The following is a 26,783-nucleotide window of genomic DNA, read 5'->3' as shown; positions in this document are numbered from 1 at the left end:
CCTTAAGGAGATTGCTCCTGTCATCTGCATGCCTACTACTCCAGGACTGCTGCCCCAATACGCATCCTTTAGTGATGTGTTTTCCAAAGAACTGCTGACATTCTTCCTCCGCATAGGTCCTATGACTGTGCCATAAGATTGAAACCCAATACTGAACCTCCTAAAGGACGTGTCTATCCACTCTCAGCGATTGAGAACAAGGCAATGTCCAAATACATCGAGGAGAATTTACAGAAGGGGTTCATTAGACCATCGAAGTCTCCAGCTGGCGCAGGCTTCTTCTTTGTGGAGAAGAAGGATGATATCCTACGTCCTTGTATCGATTACCGAGGTCTGAACGAGATCACGATTAAAGACTGCCACCCCCTGCCTTTAATCTCAGAGCTGTTTGACCAGCTTCAGGGAGCCAAAATATTCTCAAAACTCGACCTGAAGGGGGCCTACAACTTAGTTCACATTTGTAGTGACGACGAATGGAAAACAGCCTTCAATACTCGAGGTATTGAGTACCTAGTTATGCCCTTCAGCCTGTGCTACTGTGGTGATTTGACCCAGAGGCGATTCTCTGCACGGTACAACTTTAAGAGGTTGGGAGGAAGCGATGGTATGCTCTCTTCTAAAGGAATGGCTTTTTGTGTTCAGGTTAGAAACACTATATATCCCGTACAGAGACTTTTTAAGGGGGTGTGTGTGTGTGTGTGATGTAGTGCAGCGCTGCCGGGGGCAGGAATGGATAAGATACCATAAGGCGGCTGGTAATACTAGAGCCAGACAGCAGGGGGAGCAGGTGAAGGTGAAAAACTACAAATCCCAGGTTCCTAGAACCACCACCTGATCTGTGGGGAGAGCCTGGAGGTGAGCAGGTGGCAGATGTAGAGACTAATGAGGCAGACACAGGTGAACCTAGGGAGCTAGAGGAAGAGGGCGTGCCTACGTGGTGGCAATGGCCAGAAAAAGCCAGTGCCAGGAAGCAGGAAGGGGGAAGGAAATGGAGGTAGGTTCCGGGGGAGAGGAATCCTCCAGCTCTCTCATGGATATAGCCTAGCCAGAAAAGGGAAACGCATAACCTGTACCCTAAGGGAAGTTAGGGCAGGGGTGTTTGCTGGTGAACTGGAGAGCCGGGGGGGCTCGAACAGTACCTTTGCTCCAGCACGTGTGTTAAGGGGTTTGCTGGTGAACTGGAGAGCCGGGGGGGCTCAAACAGTAGCTTTGCTCCAGCACGTGTGTTAAGGGGGGTTTGCTGATGAACTGGAGAGCCAGGGGGCTCAAACAGTACCTTTGCTCAAGCACGTGTGTTAAGGGGTTAGAATGCTGGAGAGTGGGGGCAGGGTCATTTGTGCAGCTCCTGAGGTGACGGAGCAAATGTAATAGATTCAGCTACTTTGCTTTATAAAAATGCTTTGAGGAATCTGTCTCTCTCCGTGTTATCTTTCGGGGGTTGGGGGACTCCTTCAATCCCACTCCATACAAGGAGAACACAGAAGCCCAGCAAAACCAGGGCCTGCGGAGACCTGAACCCAGGGAGTCCTGTGCGGCTGACGGTCTCCAGGGATATCTGGGACTCACGAGGGGCCTGAACCAGAGGCAGAAGAGCGGCACACAGGGCAGCACGGGCGGTAAGCCTTCACAGCTACGCACCCGCTATATTTCACAACATGATGAATGACATCTTGCGGGACCTGCTGTACAAGAGTGTCGTGGTATACCTGGATGATATCCTGATATTTTCCCAGGATTTGCCCACTCATCTTGAGGACGTCAAGCAAGTACTATGCCGACTCCGTGAACACCGGCTCTACGCCAAACTCTCCAAGTGCGAATTTCATAAAGACTTAGTGCCTTTTCTTGGCTATATCGTGTCTAAAGATGGCTTCCAGATGTACCCTCAAAAGCTCGAGAGTATCAAAAATTGGTCACAACCTACCAGCCTGAAGGCCCTGAGACAATTCCTGGGGTTTACCAACTATTATAGAAGCTTTATAAATAATTACTCTTCTTTAACAGTACCCTTGACCGCAATGACCCGCAAGGGTGCCAACGCTTCAAAATGGTTTGCGGAGGCCATTTCCATTTTTGAGAATCTAAAGACTGCCTTTTCCATGGAACCATGCTTATGGCATCCTGACCCCAACAAGCCCTTTATCGTAGAAGTTGACACTTCAGATGTCGGCTTGGGGGCTGTATTGAGCCATACTGGAGACTCTAAAGCCTTACGTCCCTGCTCTTTCTTCTCACGACTTTTCTCCCCGGCAGAGAAGATCTATGGGATCGGCGATAAAGAGCTCTTGGCCATAAAGCTTGCATTTGAGGAATGGCGGCCTTGGCTCGAAGGTGCTCAACATCAAATAACCGTATTCACGGACCACAAAAATCTAGAGTATCTCCGCCATGCACAACATCTTAACCACAGACAAGCTAGATGGTCCTTATTCTTCAAGCATTTCAACTTTGTGCTTAATATAGCCCCGGAGACAGAAATACCAGAGCTGATGCATAAGAACATAAGAACATGCCATACTGGGTCAGACCAAGGGTCCATCAAGCCCAGCATCCTGTTTCCAACAGTGGCCAATCCAGGCCATAAGAACCTGGCAAGTACCCAAAAACTAAGTCTATTCCATGTTACCGTTGCTAGTAATAGCAGTGGCTATTTTCTAAGTCATCTTAATTAATAGCAGGTAATAGACTTCTCCTCCAAGAACTTATCCAATCCTTTTTTAAACACAGCTATACTAACTGCACTAACCACATCCTCTGGCAACAAATTCCAGAGTTTAATTGTGCATTGAGTGAAAAAGAACTTTCTCCGATTAGTTTTAAATGTGCCACATGCTAACTTCATGGAGTGCCCTCTAGTCTTTCTATTATCCGAAAGATTAAATAACTGATTCACATCTACCCGTTCTAGACCTCTCATGATTTTAAACACCTCTATCATATCCCCCCTCAGCCGTCTCTTCTCCAAGCTGAAAAGTCCTAACCTCTTTAGTCTTTCCTCATAGGGGAGGTGTTCCATTCCCCTTATCATTTTGGTAGCCCTTCTCTGTACCTTCTCCATCGCAATTATATCTTTTTTGAGATGCGGCGACCAGAATTGTACACAGTATTCAAGGTGCGGTCTCACCATGGAGCGATACAGAGGCATTATGACATTTTCTGTTTTATTCACCATTCCCTTTCTAATAATTCCCAACATCCTGTTTGCTTTTTTGACTGCCGCAGCACACTGAACCGACAATTTCAATGTGTTTCCACTATGATGCCTAGATCTCTTTCTTGGGTAGTAGCACCTAATATGGAACCTAACATTGTGTAACTATAGTATGGGTTATTTTTCCCTATATGCATCACCTTGCACTTATCCACATTAAATCTCATCTGCCATTTTGATGCCTAATTTTCCAGTCTCACAAGGTCTTCCTGCAATTTATCACTATCTGCTTGTGATTTAACTACTCTGAACAATTTTGTATCATCTGCAAATTTGATTACCTCACTCATTGTATTTCTTTCCAGATCATTTATAAATATATTGAAAAGTAAGGGTCACAATACAGATCCCTGAGGCACTCCACTGCCCACTCCCTTCTCTCGGAGGATGTGCCTGAAGAACCTCAGCACATAATTGACCCAAAGAAAGCCATTTTGGCGACTACACATTCTGTACCCGCTGGTAAGACTATCGTGCCTAAACACCTCAGGAAGAAAGTGCTCTTTTGGGCGCATGATTCCAAGCTGGCTGGTCATCCTGGTCAATGCCGTACCCTGCTCAAGACCCAGAAGTTTTATTGGTGGCCTACTATCAAGAAGGATACCCTATCCTAAGTGGCATCCTGTACCAACTGTGCCAAGAACAAACCTGCTTCTGGCCAACTGTGGGGTTTGTTGCAACCACTGCCAGTTCCGGAACAGCCCTGGTCACACATCACTACTGATTTTGTAGTCGATTTACCCCCTTCCGGAGGAATGAATACCATCTGAGTAACAGTCGATCGCTTCAGCAAGATGGCCCATTTCATGGCGCTGCCTTGCTTACCTTCAGCCTTGGAGCTTGCAAAGCTCTTCGTATCGCACATTTTTTGCCTTCACGGCCTACCAAGTCACATTGTCTCAGACCAAGGATGTCAATTCACGGCAAGATTCTGGAGGGCCTTGTACAAGTTATTCAGCCTCTCTCTAGACTACACTTCAGCCTATCATCCGCAGTCAAATGGCCAAACAGAACGGATGAATAGAACCTTAAAGCAGTTTTTTCGAGCCTACGTGAGTTGCCGTCAGAATAACTGGGCTGAATTGTTACCTTGGGCTGAATTCGCCATCAACTCTCATCCAGTAACATCAACTGGATCAACACTTTTGAGGTGGTATATGGAGGCTCTCCAACACTGCCACTTCCACTGAAGCTCTCAGTGACGTCCCCAGCAGCTCAATCTACTGCTGATGAAATCCATAACCTGTGGACTCAGATGAAAGACATGCTAGTTAAAGCGAGTGACCGTGCTAAGAAGTTCTATGACGCTCACCATTCTCAAGCGCCTGTCTTCAAACCCGGTGACAAAGTCTGGTTATCTACCAAACATCTTAGAGTGAAGCTACCCTCCACTCGGTTCGCTCCTCGCTACGTTGGACCATTTCCAATCCTTTGATGTCTTGGCAACATCACCTATAGTCTGAAGTTACCACCCGGACTAAACATCCACAACGTTTTTCATGTTTCACTCTTGAAACCTCTCATACTCGGTGAATTCTCTTCCAAGACTCAGGAACCAACTGCCATCAACGCAGAAGATGACCTAGAATTCAAGGTCAAAGAGATTCTTGATGTCCGAAGATGAGGCAAAACACTTGAATACCTTCTTTCTTGGGAGGGTTTCGGCCCCGAAGAAAACTCTTGGGAGCCTCAGGCTAACATCCTTGATAAAGAGATGCTCCGTCAATTTCATCTCGTGCATCCTTCAAAACCTAAATCTGGTACCCGCATAGGAGACCACCCTTTGAAGGGGGGTACTGTTACGACTGTCGCTGCTTGACATCTCCACTCTTAGCTCTCTGGCAACTCCTCCCGCGGTTGACGGATGTTTGGCTGCCGCAGCGTCTGCCTGCCGTCCTCTCCAGCATCCCCGGTCTGGCTTGGGCGCTATCTCCCGCCATGCTGTCCAGCTGCCTTAGGGTGCACACGCTGCACGGCCCTGCTTCAAATACTTTCTTTGGCGTGAACCTCAGGGGCGTCCCCCTGTGATGACTTCATGCATCCTGGATACAAAAAGCCTACACTACTGCTAGCTAATCGAGTTAGCGAGGTTATTCATACAGGAACTCATTACGCATGGGATTTGCTCTCCGTACCTAGCTATTCTGCCTCTCCATTATTGGACTTACTCTATTTGGGGTACCCGCTCCTCGGGGCCTCTCTCTTTTTTCAGCTCACTGGAACGGGTACTCACTCCTCGAGGGCCCACGTTCCCGGACTCGCTGCATGGACTTCACTTCTGCCTGGAAGATACCGCTGTCTACGCCATCAGTGAGTTACCATCTACTTCTCTCACAGCTGTTCCCTGGAACCAGGTACTCGCTCCTCGAGGGCCTGCCTCTATTCCAGCTCCTGTGATTCCTACCAAGAGAAACCGCTGTGTGAGTACTCAACCAACAAGGCTCTATTCCAGAACCCTGCATATACTTCATTGTACTCACTATCTCAGTTTCTCTTCACTACAGCACAGCACAGCCATTGTGGGATCGCTGTTCCAGAGCCCTGAGGGACTACAAGCCCAGCCGGGCTTCATCTCTGCTCACTACTGCCACCTCTGGTGGCTCTTCAATACTGTTAATAAAAGATCTATCTATGTTGTGTGTCCTAAGCTGAGCCTGACCTGTGGCCCCTCACAGGACTTCCCCCATGGGCATGGTCAGCAGCCACAGTGTCAAAGGGTCCACCCAAAACTTTACAAACAATAACACTATCTGCAGTATGCTTGTGTATATAATGTCTCCTTTCCCTGTTTGATCCACCCTTCAGTTCAAAGATTGATGTACTTTCTTTCCCACTTCTGCAACCCCAAGAATAACTAGATAGCAGCACAACCACCCCCACCCTCATCCACTCCACCCACTGAATTGTCCTTTCTTAAAGCCTCACCAATACAAAAAACATTTTCTGATAGCCCAGCTGATATGGTCAGAAATTGTAATTCACTAGCTATGCTTTATTAGTAAATGATTCTTATCTTCCAAATTCATTGAAAAAAAATCTCCCAAAGCTAAATCTGTTTAGCAAAATTTGACAGTCCATAAAAACACATCTCTCAGGTATCACCTCAACACTATCTTCCATAAATAAAATATCAATCATATGCTTCAAAAATAAAGGTAAACCCCTTCCCCCAATAGCTGCAATTTCTGTTGCTAGGAGTCACAGATAACCTTGGGGCGGTCCATGCTGTGTGAACATGCATACAAGCTCGCAATCTTCATTGTCCCTAACGTTTTCCATTATTCAAATCTAGGCTTGGCTGTTTATCATGCGTTGACACCTACCTACCAGCTGTTCCCATATGGAAACAAAATGTATTGTTAGAACATATTTTTGAAACTGTATGGCTTCAAATACTTCTGGCATTTACAGTCATATTTTTCAGCATGTGGTATAGTTAAAGAAAAAAAACTGTACTTTAGTGTAAATGTATGCAGAAAAATTATTTTCAAATCACATAAAAGAATGTTAAAATATTATGCAAATAGAATTTTAAAAAAGCTTGGAGAAAGACCACAACTTTAAAAGGCCTGAAATTCCATAATAAGGCAGGTGAGAACCAAATTTTCTGCATGGCTATGTGGGAAAAAGAAATAGATTCCAACTCACCAGCAAGATCTTGTTCAAATAAGTCACAAGGACTGTACAATGTTTGGGGTTCAAATTTTCACCAAAGGGTTTGGATGGTTAAATGGTGTCCCTCACATTACTGCTTCCTATCTACTTCCACATACAGCTCAAGCTTCTTTTACTCACCTACAAGTGCATTCATTCTGCAGCTCCTAATGACTCCCCCTCCTTTATCTTTCCCCATACCCCTCCTGGTAAAGTCCACTCATCGAGCAAGTCACTCTTATCTAAGCACTTCCCCTCCATCACTAATAATAGATTCTGCTTTTCCCATTTTTTTGCACGTGTATTTGAAATAGACTTTCTGACTCAGGGGGTCATTTATTCAAAGTACTATATGGCATTTTTTCATGCGTTAAGGCATTTTCGCAATCAAAAAACGCCTTTAACGCATGCGAAAGCACCATAACGCATGGTGCAATGCAAATGAGAAAAAGGTGAGGATATTGGGGTGGGATTTGTGGCCTCACAGTTTTGTGAAGCTGTATCGCACTGGTAACATCAAGCTAGGTTGAGAGAACATTCACAAATATCATCTTAGGGTGAGTTTCCTCACTCCGAAGGTCATCAAATCTTCATAAGAGAGCACTGTTCTGTTCGTACGTCTCACTTTGAATGTCAAAGTGGCCCCTAACCCCTACACTAATACCTAAATCTCACCTCGAGATACTAGGTGGGCCTCCCATACAGGCCGATACAGTAAAAAGGCATGGAAGAGCCGGCGCTCCGAGGCGATCGCCCGCTCTCCTGATGCGTACCCAGGCCACTCTCCTGGGTGCGTGATTTAGTATTTAAATGAGGGCCTGTGGTAATAAGGAGGCGCTAGGGACACTAGCGTGTCCCTAGCGCCTCCTTATTGGCAGAAGCAGCGGCTATCAGCGGGTTTGACAGCCAATGCTTAATTTTACCGGCATCAGTTGTTGAACCCGCTGACAGCCACGGGTTCAGAAAATGGACGCTGGCAAAATTGAGCATCCGTCTTCCAACCCGTGAGCTGCAGGCTGATTTTTTTTTTTTTTAAGATTTTTAAATTTATTTTATTTTTGGGGCCTTCGACTTAATATCGCTATGATATTAAGTCGGAGGGTGCACAGAAAAGCAGTTTTTTTTCTGCTTTTCTGTACACTTTTCCGCTGCTGGCCGAAATTAACTCCTGCCTTTGGGCAGGCATTAATTTCTGAGAGTAAAATGTGCGGCTTGGCTGCACATTTTACTTTCTGTATGGCGCGGGAATAACTAATAGGCTCATCAACATGCATTTGCATGTTGTGGGCGCTATTAGTTTTTGGGGGGGTTGGACATGTGTTTTCTTCACGCTATTACCCCTTCCAATATAAGGGGTAATAATAGTGCATCGAAAACGCATGTCCAGACAGGGGCTAATGGTGTGCTCGGCCTAGCACACTGTTCTGTATTGGCCTGATAGAGATATAAATACTTATCTCGTGTGAGAGCATTATGGCTAGCCTCTCTCTCTCTCTCGTTCTCTCTCTGGGAGGGCCCTGATAGCTAGGCTGGCTGTCCAGGAGCTTAACATCACAACGCACAATAAAGCCCTATTGCACGGCTTTACGCAAATGAAAAAGGTGTAGTTAAAGCCGTGTGATATGGCTTTGCAAAACTGTGAGCCCAGCCCACTTGGCCAAACTTCCTGCCCCAATATCCTCTCATTTCCATTGCACCATGCGTTATGGTGCTTTTGCATGTGTTAAAGGCATTCTTTTGCATGCAAAAATGCCATATAGCACTTTGATATATGACCCCCTTAGCTGGATATAGCTGAATTTCAGATAACAGGTTCATTCATCAAATTGTGTTAGGGCCCTAACACACATTAAATGGGGTTTAACACGCAATAAATCCGTGATATTTATCACATCGTGCATTAGTATACAAATATGATAATGAGTACCCAAAACTAGAAAATTATGCAAATTAGGGTCTCCCACCACTTTTCACATTGAAATAATGCGCAATAACACAGTATTTAAGGTGGGAAATAGCACCTTCATTTTGGCAGTAGAGGGGGAAAAGGTTTTTATCGCGTGACAGCGGGAGTTATTATGTATCGCAGTGTGATAAAATGGGAGCACTGAGAGGAGAGGATCACCTTGCTGGTGGCTGAAAGGAATCAGTAAGTTTTTGCTTGGGACATTTTCTTTTTTAAAATTATTGGGGCGATGTTAACTATTTGGGAATATTATTTTGTGTGTTTGTGCTTTTAATAGTCAGTAAGGCAGTGAATAAACAAGTTAGACTGTTTGTATTTTTAGTCAGTAAGGCATCTAGTAAGCAGTAGTTAGTGTGTTTATTTTTAATAGTCTGTAAGGCAGCTAATAAGCACAAGTTAGAGTGTTTGTATATTAAAAATAAAAACAAAACCAAAAAGTAGCCAGAAGCTAGAAATAGGCTAGGAGCAGTGTATACTTAAGTAAAAAGGTTGAAAAGTTCAATTCAGTTACTCACCTTGGAAAGGTGTTGAGGTAGTGTGATTTGGGTTGATTAGGTATTTATTTTATTTATTTATTTAAAATTTTGTCTATACCATCATTAAGTTATTTACCATCATAACGGTTTACAAAAAAGGCACATATAGTAGGGTATAGTTAGTACTTTACAAAAAAGGTGCCAGTAGTATTCGGTAACATAGAAATGTTAAAAACTAGTTGAATAATTTATTTATTTTATTTATTTATTTTTAGATTTATATATACCGGTGTTCCTATATGAAATAAAGATCACATCGGTTTACATTGAAACAGAACATGAAAATTGCCAAAAGGCATTACATAGAACAAGGTTATGAAACTTGGAACAGTGTACATAAGTTCAAAATTTAACAATAACGTTGTAACATTGATGACCAAAAGATAAAGGAGAAAAAAAAAAAAAAAAGACTTAAACAATTAAGTTGACAGGTCTTATTGAGCATAAAAATAATAATGATATATATTACCTATTGATACATGACTCATGGGTGAAGCACATGTGATTCATTCTAGACTTTTTAGTTGTTTTTACAATTATCAGGGTGATAAAAATAATTTCCAGGTAGGTATCTGGAGATTATGTGTTGGGTGCTTTATGCCAGCTGTACCTCACTTATTTTCACCGTTCTCTTTGTAAAAGGCTTGTTTGAAAAGCCAGGTTTTCAGATTTATTTTAAACAGTTTGAGATTTCTCTGTAGTCTTAGTTCTAGAGGCATAGTGTTCTATAAAATGGGACCGGTCAGTAATAGAGCTCGCTCCCTGACCTGGGTCGGTCTTGTCGTTTTTACTGACGGGATAGTTAAGAGTGCTTTGTTGGCTGATCTTAAATTTATGTGCGGTACATGTACTCATAGTGCTGTGTTCAGCCATTCTGCTTTTTCGTCATGGATCAGTTTGTGTATGGTGCACAGTGGTTTGAATTGAACTCTTTGTTCGATTGGTAGCCAATGTAGTTCCGCTAGTGTATCTGTGATGTGATCCCTTTTCGTTTTGCCCGTGAGAACTCGTGCTGTCGAGTTCTGTAATATTTGCAGTGGTCTTATTGATGTATAAGGCAATCCTAGCAACAGTGCATTGCAGTAATCAGTGCTCACAAAAATTAATGCTTGAAGTACTGTGCGAAAGTTGATAGTGTTAGCAGAGGGTTTAGTTTCCTAAGTACCATTAGTTTGGCATACCCTTCCTTAACTTTTAGAGATATGTGTTGTTTGAGGTTTAGTTCTGTGTCTATTATCACACCGAGGTTGCGCAATTTCTCGGCTAGTTTGCTTTTTTTTTATCACTTTTGAGTATTAATGGTGTTTGGATTATGTTAATGTTCTTTCTTTCTAAGTGTAGGTATTCAGTTTTCTCAATGTTAATTACTAGTTTCATTTGGTTCAGTAATTGTTTGATTATGTCAATGTACATATTGGCTAAGTTTAAGGTTTTATCAATGGTGTCCTCAATAGGTAGGATAAATTGAATATCATCGGCGTAAACGTAGAGTATGATTCCTAGCCCTGCTAGCAGATGGCATAGTGGAAGTAGGAAAATGTTGAAAAGTGTCGCTGATAGTGCTGATCCTTGTGGAATGCCTGTTTTTAGGGTTATTGTTTTTAGACAGGGTGCTATTAATTTGTACTTGGAAAAATCTGCTACTCAGGTATGATTTAAACCATGTAATTGTGTTGTTATGTAGTCCAATTTCTTCTAGTCTTTTGATTAGTATTTCGTGATTTACTGTGTCGAAGGCTGATGATAGATCAAGTAATACCAGAATGTAATGTTTTCCACTGTCAAATCCTCTAAGAATATTGTCTGTCAGTGCTAGTAATAATGTTTCGGTGCTGTAATTTTTCCGAAAACCATGTTGTGATGGATAAAGGATGTTATTATTTTCAAGATGCTCTGATAGTTGTTTTTGCACTGTTTTTTCTTTTAATTTTGCAATTAAAGATAGATTGGATACTGGTCTGTAGTTAGATAGTGTTAGGAGGTCCATGTTTTTTTTCTTTAGTATTGGTTTGATTATTGCTCCTTTCAGTATGTCTGGCATAGATCCTTCCTCTAGTGAAAAGTTTATAATTTGAGTTAGTGCTGGGGCGGTGATGTCTGGAAACTTTTTTAGTTCGATGATTGGTAGTGCATCTATTCTATGCGGGGCTGAATTTGCTTCAAAGCTTGATATTTCATTAAATTTGGTCCGCTGTGTGACATCTCTTTTACACATTTTAATCTCTTGTTTGGCTGTCAGTGGTATTTTGGTTTTTAAATTCTCAATTTTATCATTTAAAAAAAACTGTGCTATTTCATTGCATCTATTCTCAGGTAAGCTATCAGGATTGTTAGTTATATCTTTGGTGAGGTTATTAACTATGTTGAACAGTGTTCTAGAATTATTCGTGAATTTTTCTATCTTAGTGCTGAAGTAATTCTTTTTTCCTTCGAGAATTGTTTTCGGTATTGTGTTAGGTGTTCATTCGATTTATTGTTTTTCCATTCTTTTTCTTTTTTCTTAAGCTTTCGTTTGACTTCTCTTATGTGTTCATTGTGCCAGGGTTTTTTTTGGTTTGATTCCTTTGTACATATTTTTTTTTTGCGGTTTATGTTATCCGCTAAATTATTAGTCATGTTAATCTAGGCTGTTGTTGCAGTATTACAGTCGGGGTAGTTGAATGTATTAAGTTCTTCCTGTATTTTGTTTTTTTAGTGTTTCAGTGTTAAATGGAGGACGGTATTTAAATTCAATGGATTCCTTTTTTTAGTATTTCAATTGGTTTGAGTGTGCAATAGTCGATTGAATGAGGAAATGGTCGGAACACGGGATTTGTGTATAGCTTGTATTTGTATTTTTAAGATAGCTATTGTTATTAAATGTCAGGTCTAAGGAGTGTCCGGCTCTGTGCGTGGGTTCATCTGTTATTAGTTTAAAACCTAGTGCATTCATTATGGGGTAGATTTTAAAAGGTGCATGCGGGAGTAGATTTGTTCGCGCAACCCAGCGCGAAACAAATCTACTCCCGATTTTATAACATGCGTGCGCTGCCACACGCACATTATAAAATACAGGGTTGGTGCGCGCAAGGCTGCGCAAAATCGGCAGCCTGCGCATGCTGAGCTGCACAGCCATCCTCCGTTCCCACTGAGGCCGCTCCGAAATCGGAGTGGCCTCGGAGGGAACTTTCCTTCCGGGTCCCCCCACCTTCCCCTCCCTTCCCCTCCCTTCCCCTATCTAACCCACCCCCCAGCCCTAACTAATTCCCCCCCTACCTTTATTTTACAGGTTATGCCTGCCTGAGGCAGGTGTAACCCTTTGAATATCTGCCCCTATGTCTATTAGTGTCTAGGGATGTGCAGAGGGATGCTATACGTTGCATTCAGGATTCGGATTCGTCGGGGGGCAGATACATTGCCGGCTAAAGTTAAATTAACTACAACCCCCCACCCTCCTGACCCCCCCAAGACTTACCAAAACTCCCTGGTGGTCCAGCGGGGGGTCCGGGAGCCATCCCCTGCACTCACACCCTCGGCTGCCATTTCAAAATGGCGCCAATAGCCTTTGACCTACTATGTCACAGGGGCTACCGGTGCCATTGGTCAGCCCCTGTCACATGGCCATCAGTGCCATCATAGAAACATAGAAACATAGAAATGATGGCAGAAGAAGACCAAATGGCCCATCCAGTCTGCCCAGCAAGCTTCACACATTTTTTCTCTCATACTTATCTGTTTCTCTTAGCTCTTGGTTCTATTTCCCTTCCACCCCCACCTTTAATGTAGAGAGCAGTGATGGAGCTGCATCCAAGTGAAATATCAAGCTTGATTAGTTAGGGGTAGTAGCCGCCGCAATAAGCAAGCTATACCCATGCTTATTTGTTTTACCCAGACTATGTTATACAGCCCTTATCAGTTGTTTTTCTTCTCCCCTGCCAATAAGCAAGCTTCTCCCCTGCCAATAAGCAAGCTACACCCATGCTTATTTGTTTTACCCAGACTATGTTATACAGTAGGGATGTGAATCGTTTTTTGACGATTTAAAATATCGTCCGATATATTTTAAATCGTCAAAAATCGTTAGGGCCACGATACAATACCAATTCCCCCGATTTATCGTCAAAAAATCGTAAATCGGGGGAAGGGGGAGGGCAGGAAAACCGGCACACTAAAACCCCCTAAAACCCACCCCTGACCCTTTAAATTAAATCCCCCCCCCTCCCAAACCCCCCCCAAATGCCTTAAATTACCTGGGGGTCCAGCGGCGGTCCGGAACGGCCTCCTGCAATTGAATCGTGTTGTCTTCAGCCGGCGCCATTCTGCGCCGCCATTTTGCAAAATGGTGGCGGCCATAGACCAACACGATTCGACTGCAGGAGGTCATTCCGGACCCCCGCTGGACTTTTGGCAAGTCTTGTGGGGGTCAGGAGGCCCCCCCAAGCTGGCCAAAAGTCCCTGGGGGTCCAGCGGGGGTCCGGGAGCGATCTGCCGCGAATTGTTTTCCATACGGAAAATGGCGCCGGCAGGAGATCGACTGCAGGAGGTCGTTCAGCCGGGGTCCGGAACCCCCACTGAACGACCTCCTGCAGTCGATCTCCTGCCGGCGCCATTTTCCGTACGGAAAACGATTCGCGGCAGGAAATCGCTCCCGGACCCCCACTGGACCCCCAGGGACTTTTGGCCAGCTTGGGGGGGCCTCCTGACCCCCACAAGACTTGCCAAAAGTCCAGCGGGGGTCCGGAATGACCTCCTGCAGTCGAATCGTGTTGGTCTATGGCCGCCGCCATTTTGCGCCGCCATTTTGCAAAATGGCGGCGCAGAATGGCGCCGGCTGAAGACAACACGATTCAATTGCAGGAGGCCGTTCCAGACCGCCGCTGGACCCCCATGTAATTTAAGGCATTTGGGGGGGGGGTTCGGGAGGGTGGGGGATTTAATTTAAAGGGTCGGGGTGGGTTTTAGGGGGTTTTAGTGTGCCGGTTTTCCTGCCCTCCCCCTTCCCCCAATTTAGCTACGGACCGCCGCTGGACCCCCAGGTAATTTAAGGCATTTGGGGGGGTTCGGGAGGGTGGGGGATTTAATTTAAAGGGTCGGGGGTGGGTTTTAGGGGGTTTTAGTGTGCCGGTTCACGATTTTAACGATTTTCACGATACTCTAAACACCCAAATGGCGACGATACGATTCCCTCCCCCTCCCAGCTGAAATCGATCGTTAAGACGATCGAGGACACGATTCACATCTCTATTATACAGCCCTTATCGGTTGTTTTTCTTCTCCCCTGCCAATAAGCAAGCTTCTCCCCTGCCAATAAGCAAGCTACACCCATGCTTATTTGTTTTACCCAGACTATGTTATACAGCCCTTATTGGTTGTTTTTCTTCTCCCCTGCCGTTTGAAGCAGGGAGCTATGCTGGATATGCGTGAAGTATCAGTTTTCTTTTTTTTCCTCCCCTGCCGTTGAAGCAGAGAGCTATGCTAGATATGCGTGAAGTAGCAGTCTTCTCCCATGCTGTTGAAGCAGAGAGCCATGCTGGATATGCATCGAAAGTGAAGTATCAGGCACATTTGGTTTGGGGTAGTAACCGCCGTAACAAGCCAGCTACTCCCCGCTTTGTGAGTGCGAACCCTCTTTTCTTCTCCCCTGCCGTACCACGACATGGTAGGAGCCATCTTGTGCTCCTACCATGTCACAGGGGCCGACTGTTGGCCCCTGTGACATAGTGAGGGCAAAGGCGATCGGTGCCATTTTGAATACTGGCATCCAACGGCCGGAGTGTAGGAGGTCGCTCCCAGACCCCTGCTGGACTTTTGGCAAGCCTTGTAGGGGTCAGGAGGGTCCCCAAGACTTGCCAAAAGTCCATGGTGGTCCAGCAGGGGTCCAGGAGTGATTTCCTGCACTCGGGCCGTTGGCTGCCAGTAATCAAAATGGCGCCGATAGCCTTTGCCTTTACTATGTCACAGGGGCTACCGGTGCCATTTGTCAGCCCCTGTCACATGGTAGGAGCACAAGAGTGCCGATGGCCATGTGACAGGGGCTGACCAATGGCACCGGTAGCCCCTGTGACATAGTAGGTCAAAGGCTATCGGCGCCATTTTGAAACGGCAGCTGAGGGTGTGAGTGCAGGGGATGGCTCCCGGACCCCCTGCTGGACCACCGGGGAGTTTTGGTAAGTTTTGGGGGGGGGGGTCAGGAGGGTGGGGGGGTGTTGTTTAAATTGGCTCCTTTAGGCTGCCGAATAATTCGGCGAATATTCATTGTATTTGTGGGGAATAGTGATACGTTTCGCTTCCCCATGAATACAATGAATAGGCCCTATACGTTGCGGATTCCCAATTCGTAGAGAATGAATGCACACCTCTATTAGTGTCTAGAAGGTATTGAATAGGGGCAATGTATCCATGTGAAGGTTGAAATCACCTAGTATGATGGTGGGTTTTGCTGTATTTAGGTGAGTTATGAAGAATTCTATTAGTGGGAATATGTTTAGTTCGAGTAAGCTGGGTGGACAGTAGATAAGGCAGATTTGAAGATTACTAGTTTCAAACAAGGCGATTTCATGATTTATTGGAGGAGTGATGGGAAGTAATTTACATTTGAATTTCTTTTCAATAGTAGTAATCCACCATCCCTTCTATTTATTCTGGGAATTGAAAAAATGTCATAATTTTTGTTCGCTATTTGTTTTTTTAGGATAATGTCTGATTTTTTTAACCATGACTCTGTAATTGCCATAAAGCTCGGTTTGATATCATATAGTAAGTCTGTGATTATAGGGAATTTCTTTGAAACTGATTGTGTTGACTAGTAAGAAAGTTAACATCATAAATTTGTTCACGTTAATACATTTGTTCCTTTTGATGTGGATGAGATTGTTCATACCAACATTTGTTAATCAAGAGAGCAGTGTGTCGGTGCTGGGGGAGGAGCCGGCTGTCGTGGTACATGTGGGCACCAACGACATAGGAAAATGTGGGAGGGAGGTTCTGGAAGCCAAATTTAGGCTCTTAGGTAGAAAGCTTAAATCCAGAACCTCCAGGGTATCATTCTCTGAATTGCTCCCTGTTCCACACGCAGGTCCCCAGAGGCAGGCAGAGCTCCAGAGTCTCAATGCGTGGATGAGATGATGGTGCAAGGAAGAGGGTTCAGTTTTGTTAGGAACTGGGGAACCTTTTGGGGAAGGGGGAGTCTCTTCTGAAGGGATGGGCTCTTGGAGGAGAAGTCCATTACCTGCTATTAAGTTCACTTAGAGAATAGCCACTGCCATTAGCAATGGTAACATGGAATAGACTTAGTTTTGGGTACTTGCCAGGTTCTTATGGCCTGGATTGGCCACTGTTGGAAACAGGATGCTGGGCTTGATGGACCCTTGGTCTGACCCAGTATGGCATGTTCTTATATTCTTATGTTCTAGGCCAATAAAAGCACCTTTTTTAACCTGCCCTGTCTTCCTAAAGCTACAATGTTAGGGGGAACTTTACTTGTAGTGGGATACTGGCTGCTTCTGGCTGCTTGGCGAAAACAACAAGAACCACAACTGGCAAGGGAAGTTCAAACCCCTCCTAGGGAAGACAGAGCCACTGGCCTCACCAGTAGAGCGTCCTGGCCCCCACAGCAAGGCTTCCCACATAGGAGAGCATGGTGGGGAATCAGAGGCATATCTTTCATCCATGAGTCACATTGCTGGGCATGCAGGCAATACCTGCTAACACATGGTTAGCAGGTATTGCCTCAGTTTTCAGACTATCCTGGAATTATATGAAGAAATCAAAAGGATCTGGATCCAGTTAGGGAAAGGCCCCACACAATACTGTGCCTCACCAAACTATTTTGCACCTGCATTTTCTGGCATCTGCCTCCTTCCAAACGACAGTCGTGGTCATCCGGGGAATGTCTCAAACAGCTTTTTCCCGCAGTCTGGGCCAGGTCATAACAGTTCTACGTGTCAGCATTAATCAAGATTTCCTTGTGAAAGGTAGGACTTGCTGAAATTAAAGAAAGGGTTTTATGCCACTGGCAACTTTCCTAATGTTCGGGGAACTATTGACTGCACTCATGTAGCAATCATCCCATCCTGTTGCAAGGAGGGGATCTACCGCAACAGAAATGTGCAAGTGGTCTGTGATGCTCAACTATACATCCTCAACATGATCGCCAGGTACCCGGAAGCTGTGCATGACTCCTTTATATTTAGGCAATCGGGCCTGTTTGAATATTTTGAAGATGGCCTCTAAGGTGACAGTTGGCTCATAGCTAAGTGCAATGCTTCTTTCTATACACCCTCTCCAGCTATATGTTTTCAGCAAATGGCACTGACATGGGGGGAGGGGGGCTGTCGGGGATGTGACAGCATCAGGGACATGACAAATGACTTGTAGACTTAACTGTACAAGCCATCGAGCCAGGGCCCAACTTTTTTTCTCCATGCTGGAAAGGCTTGCTAATTTTGCATGCCCAAAAACAATGCACTTGACACAAAGCTCTGTGTTTGACCAGGCACAGCACACTTTCTTCTGGTTTACTTTAGGGAAGTGGCTTTTCAAATCCTCCCATTTGGAGGTGTTGAAAGCTCACTTGTAAATCAAAACATTTTTGAGTCCATTGTGCAGGGATTCCCAGGTAAGGTGTGCTTTGTCAGCCAAGATGTCAGTCACAGTTTGTCTTGACCATCACACAGGTTTATTTATTTATTTATTTAATAACTTTTTTATACCGGCATTCGTAGGACACATCATGTCGGTTTACAAAAAACTGAGAAGGAAAGGAAATTACAATGAACAGGGGAGGGGGTAACTGGGTGAGTACACAAGTAAAAGAGAGGATATTTAACAAGCAGCGATACAACTATTTGCATTCGGTTAGGGTTATATATGCAAATGAACTAATATACAATGTTACATGGCATGTGCACTTGACACATTTAGCATGTGGAACTTGATTACAGTAGCGCGGGGCTTGTGCACTTGATACACAGTGACGGTTACAGAGGGGGGGGGTGTGGGGGGGGGGAAGGTTGCAGGGGAGGGGGGTGTGGGGGGGGGGGAAGTTCTGGGGTGGTTGAAAAGTATCAGGTAAGGGTATAGGCTAGGTTGGGATTAAGGTGAATAATGGGTAAACATCGGCTAGGATTGGGTGGAATTAGGGTATGCTTGTTTAAAGAGCCAGGTCTTGATTCCTTTTTTGAAATGGCTCAGGGATGGTTCTAAGCGGAGTGTGACGGGTAGGGAATTCCAGAGGGTAGGGCCCGCAATGGAGAAGGCTCTATCCCTAGTGGCGGTGAGGTGTCCAATTTTAAGTGAGGGAGTTTGGAGAGTGCCAGCAAGGGAGTTTCTGGTGGGGCGGTTAGATTGACGGAATTGTGACATGTCTTCAAGCCAGGGTGAATTGTTGTTGTGTAGTGTGTTGTGGAGGATGGTAAGTGTTTTATATTGGGAACGGAAGGTGATGGGGAGCCAATGGAGGTCTTGGAGTATGGGAGTGATGTGGTCAGTTTTTCTGGTGTTTGTTAAGATTCTTGCCATGGCATTTTGGAGAATTTGGAGTGGTTTAATGGTAGAGGCGGGGAGTCTTAAGAGGAGGGAGTTGCAATAGTCGAGTTTGGTAAGTATGGTGGTTTGCATAACTGTGCGGAAGTCATGGGCGTGGAGAAGGGGCTTAAGTTTTTTGAGGATTTGTAGTTTGTAGAAGCCTCCTTTTAGGAGTGATTTAATGTGGGATTTGAAGCAGAGTTGATTGTCTAGGCTTACTCCTAAATCTCTGACACAGGGCGGTAGGTTAAAGAGAAGCTGGGTGCCGAGCATTTTGGCTCTGTTATAGTCATTATGTCATGTCAGACAAATGTGTATCTCTGGAGGACATACTGCAGACAGGCAGAGACATGCACAATCAGAGCACGAGGTTGCTATATTTCTTCTATAACATGTGCCAGATATGATGGAGAGCTTCAGTGTTGGAGGAGTGCTAGAAATGGGTAGTAATGGTTTGTTTGTGAGTGATACAGTCACATTGTGTAGGAACACCAGAAGCTGTTTCCCATTCAGGTAGATTTGACGCAGCATAAGCAGGTGTTATTGTGTTCATATAGTGTCAAAGTAAAAGGCAGCATGGACTTTGGGCTTAGCAATAGCTTTTTAAGGCTTATTTCAGGTTAGAGCCTAACATGCAGTGTGTAGACAGCAAGAACACAAAGTCACAATGGTGTGAAAGATGCTGCCATTATCTCTTTGCTGCCGGAGATCCAGATACTGTTGCAGGACATGGCTTCTCACACCAGTCACTATTCCTAACACAACCGTGGTGACAATGTACAATGAGGCCTTATATTAGGGATGTGAATCGTTTTTGAACGATTAAAATTATCATCAGATAATTTTAAAATCATCCAAAATCGTTAGAGTGCACGATACAATACAAATGCCCCCGATTTATCGTCAGGGGTATTTGTATTGTATCGTTAAATAGGATGCGGGAAAACCGGCACACCAAAAAAACCCTAAAACCCACCCCGAACCTTTAAAACAAATCCCCCACCCTCCCGAACCCCCCCAAATGTTTTAAATTACCTGGGGTCCAGTGGGGGGGGGGGGGGTCCAACGCGATCTCCAGCTCTCTGGCCATGGCTGCGTTGAGAAATGGCGCCGGTGGCCCTTTGCCCTTATCATGTGACAGGGCAAAGGTAGCGCTGGTGCCATTTTGGTTCCTGGCTCCCGACGTCACCCATGCAGGAGATCACTCCCGGACCCCCGTTGGACCCCCAGGGACTTTTGGCCAGCTTGGGGGGGGCCTCCTGACCCCCACAAGACTTGCCAAAAGTCCAGCGGGGGTCCGGGAGCGACCTCCTGCACGCGGGCCGTATTGCCAATCTTCAAAATGGCGCCGGCGCTACCTTTGCCCTCACTATGTCATACGGAATTATTAGGAAGGGAATGGCAAATAAAACAGAGGATATCATAATGGTCCATGGTGAGACCGCACCTTGAATACTTTGTGAAATTCTGATCACTGCATCTCAAAAAGGATAGGGCTGCACTGGAGAAAGTGTAGAGAAGGGTGACCAAAATGTTAAGGGGCATGGAACGGCTGCCCTATGTTACATCCGTGGGTCGCAGATGGCTGCGACTGTGCTTACTTACATCCTGCACCGTTCTCCAGCCATCCCTGGGTCTGCTCACGGCACAGGCCAGTCTCTTCTGCCATGTTCCCCATGGAACTTCGTGGTGGCCGAGACACCGCCGCCAGCTACGTCGTCTCAGGGCCTTCCAAGGTGCGTGCGCGCACGTGTCACCAGGCTCTCCTTTGAAGCCTCTTCGGTGAGAACCTCGGGGGCATCCCTACTTGATGATGTGATCGGATCAAGGTACTTAAGCTCTACCTTCACCCTCAGCTATCCAACTTGGCAACAAGTTCCATACGTCTCTACTAGCTCCTGTTCCGTGTTCCGGTGGCTTCGCTGTTGGACTCTGTTGGACCTTGGACTCTGGTACCCGCTCCTCGGGGGCCAGTAGCGCTCTCACGGGGACCTTCTCTCATGGCATCCCCCGCTCCTCGGGCTGACCCTGTGCTTCCTGAAGTTCTACTCTGCAAGGCTCCCCGCTCCTCAGGATTGCCCCTTGGAACACCCTTACCACTCAGGAGTTACTCTAGCGCTTCCCTGTTCCTCGGGGTTGTGCCTACGTGCTGTCTGGACTATCAGCACTTTCCCGCTCCTTGGGGCCATGTCTCTCTACTTCTCAAGAGACTCTCAGCACCATCCCACTCCTCGGGACAGTGTCCTTGTGCTTACTGTGGCTGTCTGCGCCTCCCCGCTCCTTGGGGTCATGTCTACTTTCAAAACTTTCAAAAGGGAAACTTTGATAAAATGAGAAAATTAGTTAGAAAAAACTGAAAGGAGCAGCTACAAAGGTAAAAAGTGTGCAAGAGGCATGGTCATCGTTAAAAAATACCATCCTAGAAGCACAGTCCAGATGCATTCCACACATTAAGAAAGGTGGAAAGAAGGCAAAACGATCACCGGCATGGTTAAAAGGGGAGGTGAAAGAAGCTATTTTAGCCAAAAGATCTTCATTTAAAAATTGGAAGGATCCAACAGAAGAAAATAGGATAATGCATAAGTGTTGGCAAGTTAAATGTAAGACATTGATAAGACAGGCTAAGAGAGAATTTGAGAAGAAGTTGGCCGTAGAGGCAAAAACTCACAGTAAAAACTTTAAAAAATATATCCGAAACAGAAAGCCTGTGAGGGAGTCAGTTTGACCGTTAGATGATCGAGGGGTTAAAGGGGCAATTAGAGAAGATAAGGCCATCACGGAAAGATTTAACGATTTTTTTGCTTCAGTGTTTACTGAAGAGGATGTTGGGGAGATACCCATATCAGAGAAGGTTTTCATGGGTAATGATTCAGATGGACTGAACCAAATCACGGTGAACCTAGAAGATGTGGTAGGCCTGATTGACAAACTGAAGAAATACGATGAGTGAGGTAATCAAATTTGCAGATGAAACAAAATTGTTCAGAGTAGTTAAATCACAAGCAGATTGTGATGAATTGCAAGACCTTGTGAGACTGGAATATTGGGCATCGAAATGGCAGATGAAATTTAATGTGGATAAGTGCAAGGTGATGCATATAGGGAAAAATAACCCATGCTATAGTTACACAATGTTGGGTTCCATATTAGAAGCTAACACATTGAAATCATTGGTTCAGTGTGCTGCGGTAGTCAAGAAAGCAATCAGAATGTTGGGAATTATTAGAAAGGGAATGGTGAATAAAACGGAAAATGTCATAATGCCTCTATATCGCTCCATGGTGAGACCGCACCTGGAACACTGTGTACAATTCTGGTCGCCAATCTTGTCTCTGTCTCTTTGTAGATAGGTTAATGTGAATCAGTTATTTACTCTTTCGGATAATAGAAAGACTAGGGGGCTACAAGACTACCCGCACTTCCCCGCTCCTCGGGGCTGTGCTTCTCTATCTACAGAGACTGCCAGTGCTCGCCGCTCCTCGGAGTCTACCTATGTCATCATCAGAGACCTGTCTAGGGCTTCCCTGCTCCATAGGTTAGCCTGCGTCACCACAGTCACACCTCCCTTTCTCCACAGCTCTGCCCTTCAGGGGTTTGTCTCTGCTATTCCTCCTGCAGGCCAGTCTCAAGCCTCCCACTCTATGGCCTGCCTGGCACCTTCCCCTCCTGGGGCCTCTGTCAAGGTATTCTCGGCAGCCTGCTTGTCTACTGGGGAATCCCTCCTGACTACTTGGGACCTCTCCACAGTCTTATCCAGAGCTCCCTGCCGTGCCTGACCTCGCCTCCTGTCGGTGTGGACCTGTGGGGCTCCTCCCCACAGGTTGGAACGACTCATACCACAGGCTAAGGGTCCACCAACCCACAAACCATAACAGATTGCCAAGTCCATGGACCCAGCAGAGGTCTCAGCCCTCCAGGCCATTCTTGGGCTGGCACAAAGTATCAGGAAACAACAGAAATTCTTGGAGTCTCTGGCAGCTGCCATAGACAACTTGAGCTCTCGTCTAGATGCTACTGTGACAGGTACTACGATGTTTATCAAACTCAATACCTCCACCTCTGCACCGACTCCTCGACTGACTGTACCCTTGCCGGTGCCCCTACTTTTTTAAGGGAACCCTCTCCTGTGCAGGGGTTTTTTGAATCAGTACAATATGCACTTCTGTCTGCAACCAGCTTACTTCCCAGATGTGATCACCAAGACTACATACATCCTGGCCCTTTTGGATGGTAAAGCCTTGGCCTGGGCGTCACCTCTCTGGGAGCGAGCAGACCCCTTCCTCTGCGACCTTCCAAGGTTCCTGGGCCTGTTTCAGTCCGTCTTCAAAGACCCGGGCTGATGAGCCACCTCCGGGTCATCTCTCCTTCATCTCCAACAAGGCTCTCGGCCTCTAACGGACTATGTTATTGAATTCCGAACTCTCACCTCAGAATTACACTGGGACTCCAACTGTCAGCATTCCATCTTCCTCGAAGGCTTGAGCCCTCGGATTAAAGATGATTTGGTGGCTCGTGAAATGCCTCATCTCTGAACGCTTTGATTGACCTCACGGGGCGTATCGACCGTCGACTACAAGAATGCGCTTTTGAGCCCAGAGCAACCCAGAAGTCTGCACCAGGCCCGTCCCGAGTCCGGCGTTCTTCCTCTCCGCAAGTCAGCACCCCACAGAATCCATCTGAGGAGGAACCATGCAAATGGGTAGGAGTATACTTTCTCTTAAGGAACAATGCCGACGACAGCAATCCAGCCTCTATCTGTACTGCAGCCAGGTCGGATATGGCATTGCCTCGTGCCCAGTCTGTCCGGGAAACTCCAGACCCTAGGTTCTGCTGGAGGACTCCTCCTAGGCCCGACTTCACCCTCTCCTCCACTGACTGTTCCTGTGTCCATCAAGATGGACAACCAGGAGTTTCACACCTTGGCACTGGTGGACTCTGGGGGTGGTTGGAACTTCATATTAAAGCAACTCACCGAACACCTATGGATTCCCACCATCTGCTCTCCGGTGCCCTTACTACTCTCGTCTATTCACGAGGAACCTCATCTTGGTGAGGTTACCCACACCACGGCTCCCATCCAGCTACTCACCGGGACTTTGCATGTAGAAACTATCTCATTACATATATTGGACAAGGCCATTCATCCCGTTGCATTGGGATTTCCCTCGCTTCAGCAGCACACTCCACAGTTCGATTGGGCCACCCTATAACTCTCTCATTGGGGGCCCAGCTTGCCATGAGAACTGCTTGGAATCCGTCTCTCCACTGCCTTGTCTGACTACAGCTCCCTCTCTACTGGGCCTTCCACCACAATATGCATCCTTCTCTGATGTGTTCTCAAAGAAGACTGCAAACATGCTACCTCCTCATTGCTCCTTTGACTGCGTGATAAATCTACTACTCAACATGGAACCTCCTCGGTGTATAATCTACCCTCTCTCACAGACTGAGACCCAAGCCATGTCAGAATACATTCGTGAGAATTTGGCCAAAGGGTTCATCCGGCCCTCCAAATCCCCTGCAGGAGCAGGGTTTTTCTTCGTTGGGAAGAAAGATGGCTCCCTCCGTCCTTGCATCGACTACCATAGCCTAAACAAAATTACTCTCAAGGATCGCTACCCACTGCCACTCATCTAGGAACTTTTTGATAGGCTTCAAGGAGCTAAGATCTTTTTGAAACTAGACCTTCATGGAGCCTATAATTTGGTTCAGATTCGCGAAGGCGACGAGTGTAAGACCGCCTTTAACACAAGCGACGGTCACTGAATACCTTGTGATGCCGTTCGGGCTTTGCAACGTGCCCGATGTATTTCAAAATCTGATGAACAAGGTTTTCAGAGATATGCTTTACCAATTTGTGGTTATATACTTCGACGATATTCTCGTCTTCTCTCAAGATCTGCCTAGTCACTGCCAGGACTTCTCTCATGTCCTCCAGCAGCTGCGAGACAACCAACATTTCGCTAAGCTTGAAAAATACCCTTTCGGACAAGAATCCTTTCCTTTCCTGGGCTACGTGGTGTCCAGTCAGGGATTTCGAATGGATCCTCAAAAACTAAAGAGCATCCGTGATTGGCCTCAACCCACAGGCCTCAAGGCCCTCCAGAGATTCCAATTACTATTGCTCATTTATCCATCATTATTCCACGCTGACCGCACCACTCACGGCCATGACTCGCAAGGAGGCCAACCCCTCCCAGTGGTTGCCCGAAGCTATGACCGCCTTTCAGGACCTCAAGTCTACCTTCTTGAAGGAACCTTGTCTCTGCCATCCGGATCCTATTGCCCGTTTGTGGTTGAGGTCGACACCTCTGAAGTTGGAGTAGGAGCCATACTGAGTCAATACTCCCCTACTCACACTCTGCACCCCTACCACAAAGTCTGTAGCAATGTGAGTCCAGGGCTCGTCTGGTACTGGCAAGGGCTGAAGCAGGCCCCAAGGATGTCCAGACGAAGGTTTCTGTTTGGCACAATTGGAACAAGAAGCAATATAGGCAAACGTGTCTTCCTTCATGGTGGGCCACCAATAGTACTTCTGTAGTTTAGCAAGAGTTCTTCCTTGACCAGGATGTCCAGCCAGTTTTGAATCGTGAACCCATGCTGACAATTTCTTTCTTAGATTGCAGGGTACAATGGTCTTGCCCGGAGGTACCGGATGTGTAGCGGACAGGATCACTCTCTTCGGGTCAATGATATGCTGGGGTTCATCAGGTATGTCTTCAGAGAGAAATGAGTGAGATAGGGCATCTGCTCTGATGTTCTTATCTCCAGGGACATATTTCAGCACAAAGTCAAATCTGTTGAAAAACAGGGACCATCTCGCCTGTCTATGGTTTAGGTGCTGAGCATGATGGAGGTACTTTAGATTTTTGTGATTAGTGAAAACAGTGATCTGATGTTGTGCACCTTCAAGTTACATCCTATCTAGGTAGCCCTTATAGTTCCACCCCTTTCCATACAGGGTTAGATGACACAGCCAGGGAATGTTAACCCCTTGCTATCTGGGCTAGAGGATGCTCTTTAGCTATTGGTCTTCCAACAAAAGAGGAGGAAGGGGGTTTCTGCACAACTACATATCTTGGCTCTCTTATTTCATTTTGCAGATCAGACATCAGGGGGTTAACTTTCCCCAGCTATGTCACCTGACATTGCTAGGAAGGGACGGGACTGTAAAGGTTATAACTTGAATTAGTCAGTCTGAATTAGCCTGAGCCTGCAGTTTCTCTCTCCCTGCTGTTGTGTTGGGTCATACAAGTCAACCCCTCATAAAAAGAACCATATAATGTTTTAATATTTCTCTATCTCAATTTCCCCTAGTAAAGTATCCTTCCATGCTACCGCAGAAGAGTGCTATTTCTACTTTTAAGCATTTTTCTTGGAGAATGTGGGGTTTGCTGCTGCATACACCTGGTCCTGACCTTGAATAATAAGATTGGGCCAGACCAGTGCCACTCTGACAACACCCTAAACCCTTTTGGAAAAAGATTCTCTATGCTTGAATCCTGGTCCCTTCCTCCCCGAACGATGGCAATCCAGAAGGAATCAACCAGGTTACAGGAAATATTACTTAACTTTGGTGCAAATTTATTTCTCCCTCTTCATTTACCTGAGGTCATTTTCTAGTACTCTTGTTCTCAAAGGGAGAAACTGTGGTATTATTTTCCCCCCTGCCCTTCCAAATTGCTTTTTAATACATAAGATATCTCAGCAGATCCTATGGCTGTACAGGTCTGAAAATAAAAGACAGGAAGAATATTTTCACAGATGGTAAAGCAAAAGAAGGAACCAATGGAGTTTCTGTTCTACATATTAGTACTAGTATGAGCAGTTCAAAATCAAATACAATAGTACAGAATGAAAGAGCTGCAGCTTTGAACAAGCTAAAAGAACAAAGGGCATCTGGACAAGATGT

General features: G+C 45.7%; 1 protein-coding gene across 3 annotated transcripts in view; it reads left to right on the top strand.

The window, feature by feature from the left end:
- LOC115084732 overlaps positions 1–26,783 on the top strand; it is a 53,235-nt gene that overhangs the window by 8,771 nt on the left and 17,681 nt on the right. Inside the window, exon 1 of one of the 3 annotated variants that reach the window (XM_029589978.1) lies at positions 25,531–25,582. The exons of the other annotated variants lie outside the window; for them this stretch is intronic. The gene's annotated coding sequence lies outside the window, so the exon portion shown is untranslated. Of the gene's footprint in view, positions 1–25,530; positions 25,583–26,783 lie in introns of those variants that run through there. 3 annotated transcript variants of the gene reach the window in all.

This window comes from Rhinatrema bivittatum, chromosome 2 (assembly GCF_901001135.1).
Source record: "Rhinatrema bivittatum chromosome 2, aRhiBiv1.1, whole genome shotgun sequence".
NCBI lineage: Eukaryota > Metazoa > Chordata > Amphibia > Gymnophiona > Rhinatrematidae > Rhinatrema > Rhinatrema bivittatum.
Note: the sequence above shows the minus strand (reverse complement) of the source record. Positions and strands in the feature narration are given on the sequence as shown.